Here is a 20,838-nt window from a genome sequence, read left to right as displayed (position 1 = left end):
AGGTCAAAGGTCTTTTGTACCCTTTCCCGTAACAGGTGGCACTTGATCTTCAGAGTGGCCTACACTGTTCAAGAGGGTTTGAATCATGAGACATTTGAGGTTTAAAAAAAAACCTGTCATTTTGCATTTTGATTTTTGTAGAGCCAACTACAATGTATTTGAAAATTGTGTTCTTGAAATAAGCCTGTAATAGTAGGTGTCAAAGGTATCAGAGATAAAGTGTCTACTCTTTTAGTGGTGTAAGTTGTGGTTGTTTCAAATTAAATTTCCTTGTAATATATGATGGATAATTTAATACAAATTAAATTTCCTTGTACGTGTGTGTGTGTGTGTGAGTGGAAGTGTGTAGGCAGTCAGAGAGGGAAGAATAAAGAATTCATACTAATGTCTAAATAAATGAATTAATTAGTGGAAATAAATAGATTCCTGTTTGTACTATACTACAATTTTTAAGGTTAACCAGTTGTTAATTAATACACTGGACTTGAAGGAGACTCATTTGTGTTGAAACATGAAATGTTTGTCCTCTCTCCTTCTCCCTCTCACCTGGAAAACATGAAAGATCTGCAACTCACAAAAACTAGTGTAATTTAAACACACTTTAAAAGAATTGATAGGCAGCAATTCTAACCTAAAGGGCTCATATCGAAACTACTGATCATAGATCTCTAAATAGGTCCTAATTAATGAGAGAGTGCAACCATTTTCTGCTTGAGGAAATTGCCCAGGTTCCAAACTGTAGACTTGACATTCATAAGCCATGAAAAAACATGGATTCAAACACAGAGACCCTAGGCTATTTCCTAGAGCTCCAAAGATGTCATCAGAAACAGAAACGTTCCATTTGACAACCATGAGATTTGACACTATTGACCTACATGGAAGGTTTTAACACTGCCGCTCATTCTCCCATACGTAAAGTGGCTCAGCAGGGTGACCTTCTCAGGGAGGCATACACGCATTTTCTCCACACATCCTCCTTAATTCAAGGGTCCTATGTGTGGCTCCTCTAGCAAAGAATCAAAGGCCAAAGGTGGGTGGCCCAGACTCTTTCTCATACTGGGGAGTACAGGCAACAGCTGCAGCATATCACTGAGATTGGCTGCTGATAGGGAAAAGCATTGATAATTTCATCAGGTCTCATAGACCACTAACAACAGAATACCCTCCCGCTAATTGGTGGCCACTGTGACCGCCATAGTTGGTTTGACTGAAATCAGTATTTAAACAATATTTTTAAATTGTGGTGAAATACACGTAACATAAAATGTACCATCTTAACCATTTTTTTAGTGTATAGTGCAGTCGTGTTAAGTATGTTTACAGTGTTGTGCAACCAATTCCAGAACTCTTTCATCTTGCAAAACTGAAACTCAATCCCCGTTAAGCAATTCCCATTTCCCACTCTCCACAGCCCCTGGCAACTGCCATTCAACTTTCTGTCTCTACAAATTTGCCTACTTTAGGTACCTCATGTAAGCAGAATCATACAGTGTTTGTTCTTCTGTGACTGACTTGTTTCACTGAGCATTTTGCTCTCAAGGTACATCCATGTTGTAGCATGTGTCAGAATTTCCCTTCTTTTAAAGGCAGAACAATATTCCATTGTATAAATATACCACATGTGGTTTATCCATTTACCTGTCAATGGATATGTGGGTGCTTCCACCTTTTGGAGACTGTGAATGATGCTGCTATGAATGGGGGCATAGAATCAGTGTATTTAATTCTAACACTAAAAGGCTCATATTCCATTGCATGACTAACCCACTCTATGATCCTCAATAAGTCACGTGTTTTGTAGACAGCATACGATTGTTCTAATTCAGGGATCCCTTTAGACCCATGATACTCATTAATATAGCTGAGTGGAGTTAGAGAATCTGTAGGCATAGAGCAGAAAGAAAGGGAACCAGTCTAAAAGTTGATGTAAATTTAAATCTTGGCCTCCTTACCACTAAATTTTCATTGCCCAGACTGTTCCAGCCAAGATACACTGAATGAATATTACCCAAAAGTTCCACCCTTATTGATAGAACAGTTGTGGCTAACACTTGCATAGTGTTTAAAATGTTCTAGACCTCATTTTTAAGCTACGTACACTATCATCATCATAACTGTTTTACAAATGGGAAAATGAGTCTGGGTGGTTAAGTCCCTTGCCTAGTGTGTGAAGTCAGTCGGGGCTGGTGTTTGAATGCAGGTAGTTTCACTCCAGAGTTCACGCACTTGACCATGACACTGGGGATATATATGGATAGATGTATCTGAGAAAGTGCATGATCGGGTTTTTTGACAATCAACAATGAGAGGAGACATCTTAGAACTCCAAATCAATATTGTTTAAAAATGGTGCAACAACATAAAATAGAAAGTCCTCTGGTTTTTAAATTGCACACAACTAATTGGAATCCCAACTCAGCCAGCGGCTGTTTGATAACAGTGACCAAGTTTTTATTCTCTTGGCTTCAGTTTCCTTATGTGAAAATAAGAATAATAATATTCACATAACTCAGTTGTGGAAAATTAAGAAAATAATGTTGTAAAGTGCTTAGCTTATAGTAAGTACTCAATAAATGTTAGTTCTCTTCAGTCTTTTGGGGCAAGAGAAGAATATGATCTCAAAAACCAGAAATATGTTGGCCGGGTGTGGTGGCTCACGCCTGTAATCCCAGCACTTTGGGAGGTCAAGGTATGCAGATCACAAGGTCAGGAGATAGAGACCATCCTGGCCAACACGGTGAAACTAAAAATACAAAAATTAGCTGTGCATGGTGGCCCGTGCCTGTAATCCCAGTTACTTGGGAGGCTGAGGCAGGAGGATTGCCTGAACCAGGGAATCGGAAGTTGCAGTGAGCTGAGATCGTGCCATTGCACTCCAGCCTGGAGACAGAGGGAGACTGCCTCAAAAAAACAAAAACAAAACAGAAATACGTTTTCATAAAGGCATATGTTGCATAAACACTTTTTAAAATTATTGCCATTAAATATGAACACTTACCACTTTATTTTCCTCGTGTACGAGGAACTTAACATTTGGATTGCCTCCTCTCTCTTTTGCATTCTGCCAAAATCTGTTCACAAATGCAAGAGACATGTGATGTTGGAAACCTAACAATAGGTCCTAGTAAAATCAACCTTGTATTTTCTTCAAGCGAAGAAAGAGCTTTAAATGACAAGACAGGGACTCTATTAATGAGCTAAACCTACATTCTCTTTCCCTTCGCCCCAGAATTCCATGCCTTTGAATATTCGTCATAAGTCAGCAAGGGAAGTGCTGTCTCCCAGGCTTCACCCAAGGTCATCATTACATTTTAGCCATCACATAATCAAAGTCTTGCCTCTTCTTTTTATTTTTTAAAAATAGTGTAACAATTTGATCAATAGAAAATGGTATAAGTACATTTTTTTGATAAAAAATAATACATGGAAGCTTAGATATTATTTGTACAGTTGGATAAGTTGATTCAAAAATGATCCTTATAAGCTTAATTGATTCAATAATAGCCACACTTGTTAGGATAATGTTTCACAAGGAAAAATGTCTTCCCAGTGCCCCTGTACTCTTTGCTTTGAAGATGTACACAGTAAGCCACCAAGAGACCAATGTGAGATGCACAGAAATTCAGATCTGCCACTCTTAAAAGGAAGATAAAGAAGTTTCTTCACTGAGATTAAAGGATAGCATATTTCTCTATGTGGATATACTTGCATCTCCATACATGTGTAGACAACAAATATTTCCATGTTGTTTCTCACTGTTACCTTTTCTTTGTAATGTTTTTCTTTGAGCAAAAAGTTTAACTCTTCAATTTGTTTCCTCTGTATGATGTTTAGTGATTGATTTCCATTAAATATCAAAAGAATCGTAAAGTTCAAAAAAGCTTAAGAAGCTATGGAACTGTCTATAAGATGGATTCTATTTTCTGTTTGTGGATGAAATATGTTGTTATCCACATTATTGGAAGTTCCAGCCTACAGAGAGATAAGGACATTTGATTGAGTGTGAAAGGTCGGAATGGAAGTGTGGGTTGTTTTTCTTCATTGGACTCTCTTGTTGATTTCCAGTTGGCAAAATGCATGTCCAGCCTCCAGTAACGCTGCATGGAGGGTTGGTGCTTTACTGAAGGAAAGTGCTAACTGGAAAAACTTCCCTTACCTGGAAACGGATGAAGTCCTACAACTTTTAAGACATGGCTCTTGTTGTGTATTATGGTAGTTTGTGCTTTCTGATATCTTTTCCTTCTCTCTTTTTTTTTTGTTTTTTTGAGACGGAGTCTTGCTCTGTCACCAGGCTGGAGTGCAGTAACGTGATCTTGGCTCACTGCAACCTCTGCCTCCCAGGTTCAAGTGATTCTCCTGCCTCAGCCTCCCAAGTAGCTGGGACTACAGGAGCGTACCACCATGCCCAGCTAATTTTTTTTTGTATTTTCAGTAGAGACGGGGTTTCACCATGTTGGCCAGAATGGTCTCTATCTCTTGACCCAGTGATCCACCCCCCTCGGCCTCCCAAAAGTGCTGGGATTACAGGCGTGAGCCACCGCGCCTGGCTCTGATGATCTTTTCTTGAACAACCATATCCCTCCTTTGGAGTGACTGGATGTCTCCTGTCAACATTTACATCAGATCATATTTTTCCCTTAGGCCAACTCTGCCTACAATCACTCTTGAACTATTAGGTTACTGCTATAAAACACTATTCACAAATTTTAAAACGTAATTACTATTTGCATCTCTAAGTTCTCAGGACCAATTTTGTTGGTTATTCTGCACCTTATAATATTAGAGTCTATTCCCATTGTAGAGACAAAACTAAGCATGAGATAGGATACTGACTGGCTGAGAGGTTAGCAGTGAATTGCGGTTCAAGGTGAGAATTCACAGACTTTGGTCCACTGAGCCATGTTTCCCATGCTTACAGATCTGTGAAACAGCTGCAGTTGAAACTCTGAGAAATATTCTCCGCAAAGTGGAATACTTTAAAAGAACCAAAATCTCCCTTCCTCTCTTCTCTTCATACAAGAATCTGCCCCATTTCTCATAGCTAGTCACCCTCCTTGGTTTGATCACCCTGGGACAGCAACTCATTGCAGATCCAGTATCTCCATTTGACAAAACGTGCTCCTCCCAGTAGGGAGAGCCCCTAAGAATCTACTTCTTGGGCTTTGACATTGGCCAGCATTTTGGGACAAGAGTTTTCATAAATAATTTTTTAAAAGGGAAATACTGCATTGCTAGATTATTGAACTGGAAGATCATGAGCCTTGCCCCTATAATTTATAAATCAGTTTAGTCCTTTGCATCTCAAGGTGTCATCTCTTTGCTTTTTACCTCTGTCATTTTTTTCTTTATTTTCCCCTTGTTGTCTTCTTTCTCTCTGTATACGTTTCTATCATTTTTTTTTCTTTATCTCATGTTTATATTTCTCTCTGGGCTGTTTTTCTATGTTTTTTCTTTTTACTTGTTTCCTTGCTCTTATTTACATTTTGCCATAATTTCAGTGAATATTTATTGGACAACTATTTCAAACTAAAGAGTGGGCTGGATACTAAAGAGATAGAATGAAAGTCTTTGCCCTTCAAGAAAATCAGCACCTTTGTAAAATCTGTTGTCTCTCTTTTAATTAACCATGATAGAAAACTGAGTAATCTTTCCTGGCTTTGTCTTATGTTTCTCACAGTTAACTGAAAAAGAGAAAGAAAATTAAGTATGTTACATTTCCTATTGCAAAGAAAAAAAAGATCATCTAAGTGGCTTTGTTTTTTACCTTTTTGTGACACTCAGTTGATTTTATATATTTTACACCAATGGGCCTTGGTTGAAAACAACAAAATGAAACAGTGTATTCACCTCCACGTGATTCTCTTTCCTCTGGCATGAAAAACATGGTAGGCCGGTGAGGTGGCTCACACTTGTAATCCCAGCACTTTGGGAGGCCGAGATGGGTGGATCACCTGAGGTCAGGAGTTCGAGACCAGTCTGACCAACATGATGAAACCCTATCTCTACTAAAAATACAAAATTAGTTGGGCATGGTGGCGCATGCCTGTAATCCCAGCTACCTGGGAGGCTGAAACAGGAGAATCGCTTGAACCCAGGAGGCGGAGGTTGCAGTGAGCCAAGATCGTGACATGGCACTCCGCCTGGGCAACAAGAGCGAGACTGTCTCAATTAAACAAAAACAAACAAACAAAATGCTAGCAATATAGGTCAGGTTCTCTGAGATCCTATTGGTTCACCTGTCTCATCAGTAAGCAATGAAGCAGTGCCTTATGCTTGGCTTATACGCAGACACCTTGGGTCTTTCACATAGTGAATTGTGTGAGACCAACAGTCCTCAGCCTCGGGCTTGCCTCAGAACCACCTGGAGGGCTTGATAAAGCACCTGTTTCTGGGTCCCACCCCTGGAGTTTCTGATTCAGTAAGTCCAGGCAGGGGCCTGAGAATCTGCATTTCTTACAACTTCCTGAGTGATGCTGATGTCGCTGCTCCTGGAACTAAATAGTTCAGAGACAATTTTGCTGGTAGAGTGTTGTTGGCAGATCTGTTCACTTATCCTCATTTTTTTTTGTTGTTCAGAATAGTGAATCTTTGATATAGCTTGAATGTTTGTCCCCTCCAAGTCTCATGTTGACATGTGATCCCCAGTGCTGGAGGTGGGGCCTGGTGGGAGGTGTTTGGGTCATGAGGTGGATTCCTTGGGATGGGTTGGTGCCATTCTCACAAGATGGAGTGAGTTCTTACTCTTGGCTCCTGCAAGATCTGGCTGTTAAGAGAAGTCTGCTGCCTCCTTCCCCTCTCTTTGGCCTCCTCCTCTCTTATCATGTGACTTATTTGCTCCCGCTTCACCTTCCACCATGAGTAGAAACTTCCTGAGGACTTCACCAGAAGCTGAGCAGATGCTGGCGCCATGCTTCCCGCATAGCCTGCAGAACCATCAGCCAAATAAATCTGTTTCCTTTATGAATTACCCAGCCTCAGGCATTCCACTATAGCAATGCAAATGGACTAAGACAACCTTTTAAAAACTATTAAATAAAAATATCATTTAATACACTATTCTTTGTTTTCCTGTGAGCAAAGAGAATAAACATTATTCTCAAGAGTCTCAGAACTTCCAGCCTTGGCCAAGATCCAAAGGGCAGGGGGCCCTTCATTAGATGCTACTTGGTGTTTGCACACCTCTCTCAACTGTCACAGGCATTGCTAAGGAGGTTTGGAGTCAACTCTGGCAATATTGTTTTTTTAAGCCAAGAAGCAAAAACATGAGCATGACTCAAATTATTAAATGTTGACTTTAAAGGCCTCCTGCTTTTACTGTTTTTGTAATTTAAAGAAATCTAATCCCTTCAAATGGCCCTGCTGTGCCTCGCCCTGGCATCATGTTTGTTTGGGCTTTGGATTCAACATTAAGATAATGATTTAAAGGAAAAAGAAAACAACCTTAAATGCCAGGGTTTCTTTTAGACCCAGGGCATGGACAGGCCAGCCATGTGGGTATGGATGTAGGACATACGCATGTTTCCGCAAAGAGCACGTGTGTGAGGGAGAAATGGGGAGCACTGGGGTCACCCAACTTATGAAACAAAAAAAGACTTTATTGCTTAAAAACCCTAAGGAACAGGTTGGTAGGTGGCTTGGGTGTCACAGGAAAGAATTTGGGGATTTAAAAATTCCTACAAATGATGTTTACTTTTTATTTTTATTTTTTGAGATAGAATTTCACTCTTTCATCCAGGCTGGAGTTTCATGAAATGGCATCATCTCGACTCACTGCAACCTCCACCCACCAGGGTTCAAGCGATTCTCCTGCCTCAGCCTTCCGAGTGGCTGGGATTATAGGCGCCCACTGCCACACCCGGCTAATTTTTGTATTTTTAGTAGAGACAGGGTTTCACCATGGTGGCCAGGCTGGTCTCAAACTCCTGGCCTCAGGTGATCCACCCACCTCACCTTCCTAAAGTGCTAGGATTACAGGCATGAGCCACCGCACACAGCCTAGAAATTATGTTTAAATGTTATTTAATAGATTGAAGCCTCCAAGAAGACAGTTTAATTAACTCTGATTTCCAATTCACTCCAGTAATAGTGAACGTTTGCTTCTCAAATGAGAACCTTCTTTATTTTCTGAGACTAACTCTAAGCTGTTATAATATTTTTCTTTTTCTTTTTTTCTTTTTTAATTTTTATTTATTATTATTATTATTTGAGATGGAGTCTCGCTCTGTTGCCCAGGCTGGAGTACAGTGGCACAATCTTGGCTCACTGCAACCTCCGTCTCCCAGGTTTGAGTGATTCTCCTGCCTCAGCCTCCTGAGTAGCTGAGATTACAGGCACACACCACCACACCCGGCTAATTTTTGTATTATTAGTTGAAATGGGGTTTCACCATATTGGACAGGCTGGTCTTGAACTCCTGATCTCATGATCTGCCCTCCTTGGCCTCCCAAAGAGCTGGGATTACAAGCATGAGCCACTGCGCCCCGCCAATATTTTTCATTTGAACCATAAAAAATTCACTGTGAGTACTGAGAGTTTTTCTTTACTTACAAACATCATACTATTTTTTGTTTTTGTCTTTTTTAAACACAGAGTGTCACTGCACCCTGCCCATGCCATCTTTTAGATTTATTCAGCGGACTCAACCTCTGGGTCCCAATGCAATGGCATAGAGAACATTTCATTTCAATTCATTCGTCTTGTCTGTCCATTTGTTCTTGGCCTTGGTAGAACTGGAAAGCTCCTGACACATAGACCTGACTGGGAGGGGGGAAATTTTAATGTTACAACCAAAGAACCACAGGAAGGAATATCCCAACTCTCTTCCCATGGACTCATGTGATTTCCCCAAGAGGCAAACAAAAAGCAGATCACTTCAACCATCATCTTCTTTGGTCTTTAGAGAGCACAGCTTTTCCGGGACATGGACAGAAACCCCAGAGACAATTGAACTCGTCAAGAAGGTGACTCCCTGTGCTGGGGACCAGGCTAACCCTGAATAAAGGAAGTCTTACTCTCTCATCTTGAAAAGACCCCATTTTCAATTATTTTATTTTATTTACTTTTTTTTTTTTTTTTTTTTTTTTTTTAGACAGAGTCTCACCCTGTTGCCCAGGCTGGAGTGCAGTGCTGCAGTCTCAGCTCACTGCAACCTTGGCCTCCTGGGTTCAAGCAATTCTTCTGCCTCAGCCTCCCAAGTAGTTGGGATTACAGGTACCCACCACCATGCCTGACTAATTTTTGTATTATTAGTAGAGATGGGGTTTCACCATGTTGGCCAGGCTGGTCTCAAACTCCTGACCTCAAGTGATTCACCTGCCTCAGCCTCCCCAAATGCTGGGATTACAGGCATGAGCCACTGCGCGTGGTGATTATTTTAGATATATATTCAGAAATGGTAGTGCTAGAGCATGTGGTAATTCAATGTTTAATTTTTTGAGGAATCACACGCTATTTTCCACACTGCTGCATGCACCATTGTACATTCCCGCCAAGAGTGCATGAGGGTTCTGTCTTCTCTACATCCTCACCAACACTTATTTTCTAATGTTTTTAATAGTAGCCATCCAAATTAGGATGGCCTAATAGTAGCCGTCCTAATTTTTTTAATAGTAGCATTAGTAAATTTCTAAATCAGATCTCAGGTGCTTAGAACTGGAAAAGTTCGAATCTTGATTCATGGCACAGGCATCACCACTGCATGGACACATCTTTCATATAGTCCGATTTTAATAATGTAACAAATACCCGTGAACCTGCCACCTGCTTTAAGAGCCAGGACATCATAATTAGTTCATTATCCATGTGATCCTCAACTAACGCATTCATTTACCTACACCAGAGGTAAACATGACCCTGAATTTTTACGTCTTTGTTTTGAAAATGCTTTTATTATACCTATATGCAAATGTATGTATATCTAAAACATATATTATTTACTTCTGCCTGTTTCTGAACTTCATAACAGATATGTGTTTCTCCAGGCCTTGGCAGTCTCCCAAAGCTCCAGATGATTCTCCTGCACTGCCAGGGGCCAGCCAGTATTGCGGCACTTCCTACCTGGCCTCTGTGCCGGCTGCCTCCTTGGGTCACCTCTGTGAACCATCAGACTGGTCTTCCTTTGGCTGACTTTAGGAATTCTGCTTCATTCAGGCCTGAGGCACAGGTTTTCCGGAGGTGATCCACCAGCCTCTAGTCTCTGATACATTCACCCAGGGCATCTGTCTTCATCTTTTTCTGGGTCTTAAATCATTCAGGTAAGCTCTTTCCCCACCCCGAGCTTTGGATCTGTCATCCTCTCTCCTCTCTCATCCCCTTTTCAGTATGCTCTTTGGTCCCCTTACCACCTCCCTGATATTTATTCGTAACAATAGCAAAGAAGAGGTAGTGAAGTTGCAAAACCTGGGTGCCTGAAAGACTATGTACAGAGAGGAACAAAACGAAAAATGTTGCTTAGTATCTTTAGCCTCTGTTGATTGGGAAGGCAGAACTGGAGTTTAGAGAAACCTCAGCCTACAGGAATAGGGGTCCAGTCACTCTTTAACACACAAGCCAGTAAGCACGTCTCACAGAGGGATGACATTGGCTGCGTCTCTGAGTACACGTTTGTTCCCCTCTTCACGACTTCACTTAATGATCACAAATAAGCTGTGTGCTGCAGTGCGGATTAAATCCTTTGATTTAAACAGGTTGAGATGTCCTCAAGGTGCGTGCATGTTGTAGCATGGGTCAGAATTCTCTTCCTTATTAAGGCTGAATAACATTCCATTGTATGTACAGACCACATTTTCCTTATCCGTTCTCCCATCAGTGGATACTTGTGTTGCTACTCCATTTTAATTAGCAGAAAAGATTTAATAAACGAAGGAATTGGCCGGGTGCGGTGGCTCACGCCTGTACTCCCGGCACTGTTTGGGAGGCCGAGGCGGGCGGATCACAAGGTCAGGAGGTCAGGTCAGGTCCCAAAGGAGGGCATAGAGGATGAGCAATGAACACAGGCGGTTCTGGTTACAGCTTTTTAAAACCATAGAGGAAAACACAGATTAAAACAGACAAAAAGGAACCATGGCAGGGCTATTAAAAAGTCAGTTGGGTAATGGTAGATATTTTTCTTTCTTAACTTTTTCTGTGTTGTTGTTGATAATACTTTTGTAATTTTTGCCCCGCTTTTACATTAGAAGATGAAGTTTATCTTTAAGAGATACGTAAAGGGTTAACCTTAGGAAACTGTAGACACCTCTTCTAAGACAGGGAGAAAGATGTTAGGAAAACATACAGCTATGGATTATTTAGGGAGCAGAGGGAAGGGAATTTAGGATGTTCATCCCAAGTAGTCCTTAGGAAGGTTGTCCTCCCCTCCTAAGTGGAAATGGCGACCCCTCCTCTACCCCGCCCCCTGTATTTCTTTCTTTTTTTTTTTTTTTTTTGAGACGGAGTCTCGCTGTGTCTCCCAGGCTGGAGTGCAGTGGCCTGATCTCGGCTCACTGCAAGCTCCGCCTCCCGGGTTCACGCCATTCTCCCGCCTCAGCCTCCCAAGTAGCTGAGACTACAGGCGCCCGCCACCACGCCCGGCTAGTTTTTTTGTATTTTTAGTAGAGACGGGGTTTCACCATGTTAGCCAGGATAGTCTCGATCTCATGACCTCGTGATCCACCCGCCTCGGCCTCCCAAAGTGCTGGGATTACAGGCTTGAGCCACCGCGCCCGGCCCCGCCCCCTGTATTTCTATCCATTAAATTCACCTACAAAGTTTGACACCAGTATGTGTCTTCATGCCTATTCCCTCTCCAAGCCATAAGCCCATCCAGGGCAGAGATGACGTTTACTTTTCTCCGTATTCTGAGAACTTAGCACAATTCCTGCTTCTTAGCAGATGCTCAATCCATTCTTATTGAGAATCCACACTTTTTCTTGAGGGAAGTAGAAATTCAATCATTTTCTGAGAGTGCGAGGGTGAGAACTTGAGGAGTTGAGTTCTGAAACGAGTGTGGTGGAAATCAGCAGGTGGCTGCCCAAGAATCTATTCAAAGATTGTTGGGTAAAAATCTACACCAGAGGAGACAGGGATGTTCACTACATTCTTTTAAGAGCAGCATTCACAGCAATAAGGTAATGGATGAAGACTCGTCTTTATACGAGAAAAAACACAAGGTGAGGCCTTCAGAGAGATTTGATAGTTACCAAGTAAGTCTCCAAGACTGCCGCTCAGATGCTGGTGAATGCAGAGCCTTGAAGCCAGGGCACCGACAGCCCTCCCTCGGCTAGGGGATATTTTCTAGGGTGTCAAAGAATGTGATACATGTGCTCTGTCCACTTCCCTGTCCCGTGGCACGGGAACAATCAGAAAGTCACCTCTGCTGGGAGAAGGTCATGGTCCAAGATGACAGGTAAACCCAAGGTCAGAAGCCCAGGGCTCCCGAGGATGCCAACTGGCTCCACCGTATCGGGTGATTTCTCACATTCCCAGGACCAAGCCTCCTGTTTTGTAACAGTTCAGTCAAGGATTTTACTGGAGTAGACAAGCATGAAATGAATTTTCCAGAGACGTTTCCGAAGTGGGGGAAAGTTCATGGCTCCAAGGCACCGGTGGCTAATGAAACAAAACTGCGAGCTTCTGTTTTTCTTTAGAAAGAGGGCTTCCCAGTTTTAAAAATCTGGATTTCTAAAACTTGAGCTGTGTTTTCAACTCTCAGCTCAGCTTTGCCCTGTCACCCTGGTGTTGCAAGTTGATGCTGTGCTGCTTCTGAATTAGCCAGGTGGGCTGCCCGGGTTCCCCTCAGCACTGCAATATTGCTCAGAGTAGGTGCTCTTGAGACCTCTGGTTGCGATTACTCTCAGCCCAGAGTCACCATTACCCAGAGGGACACACTTGGAGCAAACTTAGTGAAGGGTGCTTGCCTTAACCAGATGGTAATCGCCTATTATCAGTCTTTATTAGACTGTTGTTTATTATCAGATACTCATCTTTGATTTATGTCAAACCAAATACTTAGTTTCAAACTAAAAAATACCTGGCCATCCTTTTTCACTTTTGGCATTACCTACCCAGCACTTGTCTTTGATATACATACGTACAGAAACCAATTTTAGGCTCCCAGGCCTAGGAGAAATAAGGAAAATAAAAAATAAAAATCAGTTTTATAAAACATGCTAATAAAAACATTTCAGTTCATCCTCATCCACCACTCATTGAATCTGCCGGTTCTGAACCTCGCTTCCACTGTTTAACCTCGAGTAACTTATTTAATAAATCACTGAGACTCAGTTACCTCTAAATTGGAATAATAATACCTATTTGGAGGGGGCTATTATGAGAATTAAGTAAAATACCATATACTGCCTCTTGGAATTACTCCTTTATCTCTATTAAAATTATTACCATCAGAATGCAGATCTCCAGTTTACTACACTTCACATCCCAGTTGCAGAAACGGTATCAAGGAATGACTCCAAGCTTATGTCCTTGCAACTAGCCTGACACAGACAAACGTTTCCCTTCCTGAAACACCACCCCCTTGATACCACCCTTGCTTGACGTTTCCAGTAGCTTCTTACTGCCTGTCCGTACCAGCTGTAACTCAAAACCCACCACAGTTTCATCCCATTCCACTTCTATGACTATATTAAATGTTGCCTGTTTCCTTCGGAGTGCCCTTTTAAACCCTTTTTCCTGGAGGTAGGAAAGTCTAACTTAGTTTTTCTAACTGCTTTTTGTTTTGTACGTGTCTCTATCTTCCCATCTTGCCTCACCACCCACTTCTTTCTCTCTCTATCAAAATCAGTGTGCATCCAATAGGATTTAGCTGCAGACCAGTCCCTCCCAGAAAATAGTCCCCAACGTCTCCAGTCCACTCTGACCTTAGCTCCTCGCTGAGCTCCAGCTGTACCTGTAATCCTGACCATGCTTTCACACTTTTCATGGCTGAAGACTCCTGCAAAATATGGAAACACAGAGAAAAATGGTTAACAAAGACTATGATTTTTCTGATTGCACAGCTCAGGAGATTGAGTTCAACCACTTAAACTAGCTCAGGCGTGGCACTGCTTAATCAAACCCTGTCTTTCTTTAGCCCTTTCTTTTCTCTTTTTCTTTTTTCTTCCAATAAAAGAGTAGTTTACATTGGATCTTTATCTTGATCAGCAAAGTTTTACATTTACCTTTTTTCCCCCAAGACGTTTTAGAGGTACTTTATTCTTTTCTATTTTCTAGAGTGTTAAACATGCTATCTTAAAATTTATCTTAAAATTTTTCAATGTATTTTTTGTTGGATTTTCACAACATACTTATTTTCCATCCTTTGCTTTCACTTTAAAAAATAAAACAATGTCAACACTTCATACTGAAGCAAGATGGCATATTACAGAAAATGTTGTCTTCTATTTCTCCTCTGAAATTGATTTCTAAAATTACTTTGTTACTAAATGTGCTATCTTAAGCTGACTACCAGCTTTTGCAGGCATTTCCTGGAGTCAGAATGTTGGAATGCCAAGAGTTGTATGTTTGAAGCAACGCACCTGTTAGTTGCAACTTTGTTTTATTTTTTCTTTAGAATTATATACAAAAGATATTATAAAGATACAATGTTCCACAAAGCACAGATGATTTAGTATCTATTTATAATATGAGCTCATAGCATTACATCAGTGTTTTATAGATACAATTTCATATCCCAAGGCATTGTAGCAATACATTCCATATCATCATCTTTACTTTATAATTCTTGAGAATAAGAGTTAGCATCACATAGTCTTGAGATTAATGAATTTGAAATAATCACAAATGTGAATTTTGTAGCATTTCTAGAATGCCAACAATTGAAAATTATATTTAAGCAACAGCTTTCATAGTTATGACTATGTTTATAGTCAGATAAAACAAAATTCACAAAAGGGATGAAAAATAGAAAATATTTGGTGATGTTTGCTAGTGGAAATCTGATTGGTCTCATAACTTAATCTTTAATTATTTGCCATCATTAAGGGATATACTACTTAAAAGCTCAGACTTAAAAGCGAAGATCTCCCTCTAACCTGTTACAATCCTATGTCCTCTTTGAACACGTTTAAGGTGAAAATGAAGCATGTTATTTCCTCTAATAGAGGGATACTTTGCCAACAAGTAGATTGTCAAGCAATCAAGGAAAAACAAATGGCTTGAGTAATCTAAAAACTGATGGATCCATTCAACAAATGTTTATTGAATGCCTAGTGTGGACAGACACTGTTCTAGGCAGCAGCGATGCAGGGATGAACAAGACCAAGCAAGTCCACGCTGTTATGGGGCTCACATTCTTGCGGGGGATGGACAAGAATAAATGAGAAAATAAGCCTATAATTACGGTAAGAGCTTTAATGGGAATGAACCAGGCATGGTGATGAGAGGAGGCACTTGCTTTGAAAGAGTCATCATGGAAGTTTGCTCCAAGGAGCTGGCCGTGACATCTAAACTAAGATCTGACAAATGAGAAGGGCCCAACTTTATGCAAAGGGGAAAGAATATGCAAGCACCCAGAAGTGGAAGGCATATTGGAGGAGCAAAAAGACAGTCAGAATGGCTGGGATACAGGGAGGGGGCAGCAAATGGTACAAGGTGAAATGGAGTTTCATAGGGTCTAAGTCAACTAGAGTACTGTGAATTGGGGGAAAGCTGCACATTGCATTTTAAGTGCTTTTGGAAAGGAAATATCTGGATGCTTTCAAGCACAGAAACGACATGATCTGATTTATATTTTAAAAACACTTCTCTGGCTGCTGTGTGGGAATGGACTGTGGAGGGAAAAGTAGAAGCAGAAGGACATGCAGAGACAATTGTGGTCATCCAAGGAAGTGATGGCGGTGGTTGAGATCAGTGTGACAGCAATGGAGATGGGTGAGGCAGGTGGATTTGAAATATGCGTTGAAGACAGAGCCACCAGACCCACTGATGGATTAGAAAGGAAAAATCAAGTATTGAGTCCCTGAGTGGGTAGTCGATTCTGTTACCTGAGACTGAAAGGACTGGAGGAGGAACAGGTTAGAAGGTAGGAGAGAATGAATTCATATTTGAGACACCAGTTAAAGAACCTAATGGAGATACTGAGTTGGATATCTGAGTCTGGAGCCCTGGAGAGAGGCCAGGGATGAAAAGGAGAGTCTGGGAGTCCCTGACATATTGATGACATCTCAAGCCTTAGGACCAGACTATTTCACTGGAGAGACAATGTAAGTAGAGAGGCTGGCCTAGAGCTATGTCCTGGGAGTCCTTCAACATATTCGAGGTTAAGCTGAAGAGGAGACTCCAGCAGAGAAGACAGAAGAAACTTCCAGAGAGGTATGAGGAAAACCAGATGAATACAAATGAAAAGAAGCAAGAGGTTTCAATAAAGCAGGTGATCAGCTGTGCAGAGAGATTCTGAAGGGGTTGGTAAGAAGAGGGCTTGGAGAGGGCAATTGGATTTGACAACGTGGCAATTCTTTGGGATGTAGACAAGAATATTTAAAAAGAGTTATGGGGACCAAAACCCCATCACAGTAGGTAAGGAAGTGGATCCAGAGACCATGAGTGACTTTGTTGAGAATTTTGCTAGAAAAGGGAGAAGAGAAATGAGGCAACAGTTAGAAGAAGATGTAGGGTCAAAGGAGGGATTTGGTTTGTTTGCATGTTCTGTTTAAAGATGAGAGACAGTGAAGCATATGAGCATGCTGAGAAGAATGACCTAGTGGGGCTGATGGTGCAGGAAGGTGTGTAATTGCAGAAGTGGAGCCAGCCCTCAATAACAGAGTTGATTACACTACCCAAATGAGAGCAGGAGTTCTCAAACGTAGGAAACATCCAAGCCTGACACTTGTATTCTAAGACACATCTTTTGACTTCTGTAATAAAAATATAAAATCTGAATCAAAGTGCTACAACTTATCTTCTAAAATTTCTAAAATCATATAGCAATGATATAAAGAAGAATCTTTAGCTCTCATATTCAAAGCTTCATAAATACCATATTCATTTCTCCTACTTATTTGTAGTAGCTCATAAGTGAGAAGAGATGAGATCTAAAAGTTGCTAATGCTTTTTCAAAGTTTAATCTGAAATACAAGAGGATGCCATTCCCTATACTTAGATCCTCACTCACCTTGGGAAATGTCTGAAAATAAAATAATTTTTTTCCTTGAATGAAATGGCTCTAAGTTTAGAGACTGATTAAATATAAACTCAGCTGAGGAAACAAAAAAACACACAAAAGAAAAAATCAACAAAATGTATTACATTTTTTAAAAAATTACGGAACAACTTCTGACAAATTAATCATGTGTTTTTAAAATCACTATTTCACTAGAAGAAGAGAGAAACTTGGACCTGGGAAGATCCCACTGAGCCACCAGGAAAACATATAAAAGAAAACTTGGCCAACAGGCATATGAAAAAAGGCTCAATATCACTGATCATTAGAGAAATGCAAATCAAAACCACAATGAGATATCATCTTATACCAGTCAGAATGGCTATTACTAAAAAGTCAAAATATAGATGCTGGCGAGATTGCAGAGAAAAGGGAACACTTTTGGTGGGAGTGTAAATTAGTTAAATCTTTGTGGAAATCAGTATGGCAATTCCTCAAAGAACTAAAAGCAAAACTACTATTTGGCCCAGCAATCCTATTACTGGGTATATAGCCAGAGAAATATAAATCATTCTACCATAAAGATACATGCAGGCAAATGTTCTTTGCAGCACCATTCACAATAGCAAAGACATGGAATCTACCTAAATGCCCATGAATGACAGATTGGATAAAGAAAATGTGGTAAATATACACCACAGATTACTACACAGCCATAAAAAAGAATGAGATTGTGTCTTTTGTGGGAACATGGATGGAGCTGGAGGTCATTATCCTCAGCAAACTAATGTAGGAACGGAAAACCAGATACTACATATTCTCATTTATAAATGGGAGCTAAATTACAAGAACTTATGAACACAAAGAAGGAAACAACAGACACTGGGGCCTGCTGAGGGTGGAGGGTGGGAGGAGGGAGAGGAGCAGACAAGGTAACCAGTGGGTACTGGACTTAATTCCTGGGTGATAAAATAATCTGTACAACAAACCCCCGTGATACGAGTTTACCTATGTAACAAACTTTCTCATGTACCCCGAACCTAAAATAAATGTTAAAAAAACAAGAAAGTGTATTATACAGCATCTAAAGAAGGCACAGAAAATCACACATTTTTGCTACAGTTCAGGTGCAGTGAATATTAAATGTGGCACTTTCTTGAAGCATAACTCTGATGTTAAAATGAATTCCAGGATTAGACACTACTACTACTACTATTACTACTACTACTATTGCTACAGAAAATGGTAAGTAGTCAGACTGTTATATTTTCTTTCCCATCTCTGGTCTCCCTCCAGCCTTCCACCACTACCACCAGAATGTCACTGTTCTCAATCTTAAGATCTGAACTCAAACTTTCTAACCTAAGGTATTTGTCTCCATGAGCTTCCCAAAGACTGATGCATAAGATGATGAGAACTAGATAGATACAGAGTTTAAAGACAGCTTCAAATTTCTAATCTTGGGCAAATAACTTCGCTTTGATGGCAGGTAAAATAAAGGGGTTAATTAGACAACCTCTGAGTTTTTATTCACTTTTAACAGTTTATCATTCTACAGTGCGTTAGTGGTGGTGACCTTGCAGATGTCGAGACCATGATTTAAAAGGAACTGTTGAATTCCATGTTAATGCATCATTGCACTTAATTAGGAGGTTTTATACATTTCAAATGAAAGGTTGAGATGAATGTGTTATTTCAACTGAAAAGTTCAATAACATCCAGGTAGAAAAGGGGGCAAATTGTAAGGTCCACAAAAAGGTGATTTATAAACTCAAAAACATATTAACACCAACTTTAATAGAAAATAAGTTTATTCCTTCCCCCTTACCTTTTGTTCACTTATCTTTGCTTTTTGTATGCAGATAGAAACCACTCAAATAAATAAATAAATAAATAAAAGGAACTAAGGGGGATGAGGTGGAAATGGAAGAAAGGAGGGAGGAAAGGAAAAAGAGAGCACACTTTTTCTTAACAGGACGACAGAGAATGTTAGCTATCCCAACAAGCTTAAAATCTCCCAAATTAGAGTCACCTTTTTAGCAAGCTACACTCTTTGTAAAAATGATTAATAAATATTCTGCATGTGGTTACCTGAGATGAAACTGATATTAATTCATTTCAAGGGCGTTAAGCGCTTGCCTGGACCACCACAGATTAAGAAGCAGTAGTTAGGCCATGGGACCCTGTGGGGAGAGGTATCTGTACGAAATGCTTTTTCACGTTGACAGCCTGAAACTTCTTAGGCTTTAAGGTCATTTAAGCATTATTGCTCCTTCCCCTTTGCTTCTAAAGGCTTATCTTTCTCAGATGTCAGGAGAACATCCTAGAAACATCAACAAATATGACACCTAAGAAACTAGCTTCACAACTTGTTATTTTGCTGGATATATGGTATTCCAGTGACTACGGCTATGTAATAGTTACTCCAAAACGTGGTAGCATAAAGCAACCACTTATTAAGTCCATGGATTCTGTGGACAGGAATGTATACAGAACACAATGCAGACAGCTTATCTCTGCTTCCTAATGTCGGGGGGCTCAGCTGGAATAATCTGAAGGCTCCTTCATGTCCTCGTTGGGAGCCTGACACTGGCTGATGGCCAAGAAGGTAGTTGGAGTCGGCTCACATACCCATGTGTGGCCTCTGCTTGTGCCTGAGCTCTGCATGGTGAGAGAGATCGGGAGAGACAGAGCAAAAGAGGAGTGGGGAGAACAGAGGGAGATGCGCAGGGAGGAGTGGGAGGAAAAGGGAGAGAGAAAAACAAGGCAGAAACCATATCAGCTTCTGTGACCTTGCCTTGCAAGTCACCTAGCTTTCTTTCCAGGACATTGTGTTGATTAGCAGCTAGTCACTAAACCCTGCCCATATTCAAGAGGGGGGATTTAAACTCCCACTTCTCAATGGAGGAGTGCCAGCCTCACATTATAAACAGAGCATGTGGGATGGGCTATGTTTTTCTGTGGCAATCTTTGGGAAATGCGATCTGCCAAAAGTGGGTAACTTCATCTTTAAACCAGTTTACTGGCCTGTCCCAAGTTGCATCTAGACCTTATTCCTAGTATCCTCCAGCTGCCTGGAGTCGGAAAGGATATCTTGTTGTTTCTGTTTCTCAGGAAAGACAGGACAGATTCTTATGACCTGAAAGGGCACCTCAACTCTTACCTTGGAAATTTCTACATGAAGAATCTGCTCTGAAACTATAGCAAACGTTCACAGCGTGTTTGAGTGTGAATCCGGACTGATTGGGGAAGAGCAGGAAGCAATGATGATGTCTATTTTTGTCAAATGTCTGAAAACTATTTGTATTTTTTTAAAACTTTATTCAGAAGTCTCAATATTGTAGTGTGTAGAGATGTATACTAATTTAGTGATATGAAGATGAAGGGCTTCAAGCCTGTTTTCACTGCAGAGCTCTCAGTACCTAGCAACTCCAAGGAAAAAACTGTTGCTCATGCAAAATTAAATTTAATAAAACAACAAAGAATGGTGCCAAAGTTTAATGAATAGGATAAGGTTATGGGTCAGACTGTGTACCCCCCAAAAGACATGCTGAAGTCCTAAGCCCCTGAACCACAGAATGTGATCCTATTCAGAAATAGGCACAGTGTCCGGGCACCATGGCTCATGCTTGTAATCCCAGCACTCTGGGAGGCTGAGGTGGGTGGATCACCTGAGGTCTGGAGTTTGAGACCAGCCTGGCCAACATGGTGAAACCCCGTCTCTACTAAAAATATAAACAAAG

General features: G+C 40.8%; 1 long non-coding RNA gene across 1 annotated transcript in view; it reads left to right on the top strand.

Annotated features, from left to right (window-relative positions):
- LOC141410170 (uncharacterized) overlaps nucleotides 1–20,577 on the top strand; it is a 31,717-nt gene extending 11,140 nt beyond the window's left edge. The window contains exon 3 of the long non-coding RNA XR_012434246.1: nucleotides 20,210–20,577. This is a non-coding gene — a long non-coding RNA (uncharacterized lncRNA). The remainder of the gene's footprint in view (nucleotides 1–20,209) is intronic.
- The last annotated feature ends 261 nt before the right edge of the window (nucleotides 20,578–20,838 follow it).

The sequence above is a fragment of the Macaca fascicularis genome, chromosome 4 (genome assembly GCF_037993035.2).
Source record: "Macaca fascicularis isolate 582-1 chromosome 4, T2T-MFA8v1.1".
Taxonomy (NCBI): Eukaryota; Metazoa; Chordata; class Mammalia; order Primates; family Cercopithecidae; genus Macaca; species Macaca fascicularis.
The sequence above is the reverse complement of the archived record's forward strand: the minus strand, read 5'-3'. Positions and strand labels throughout refer to the sequence as shown.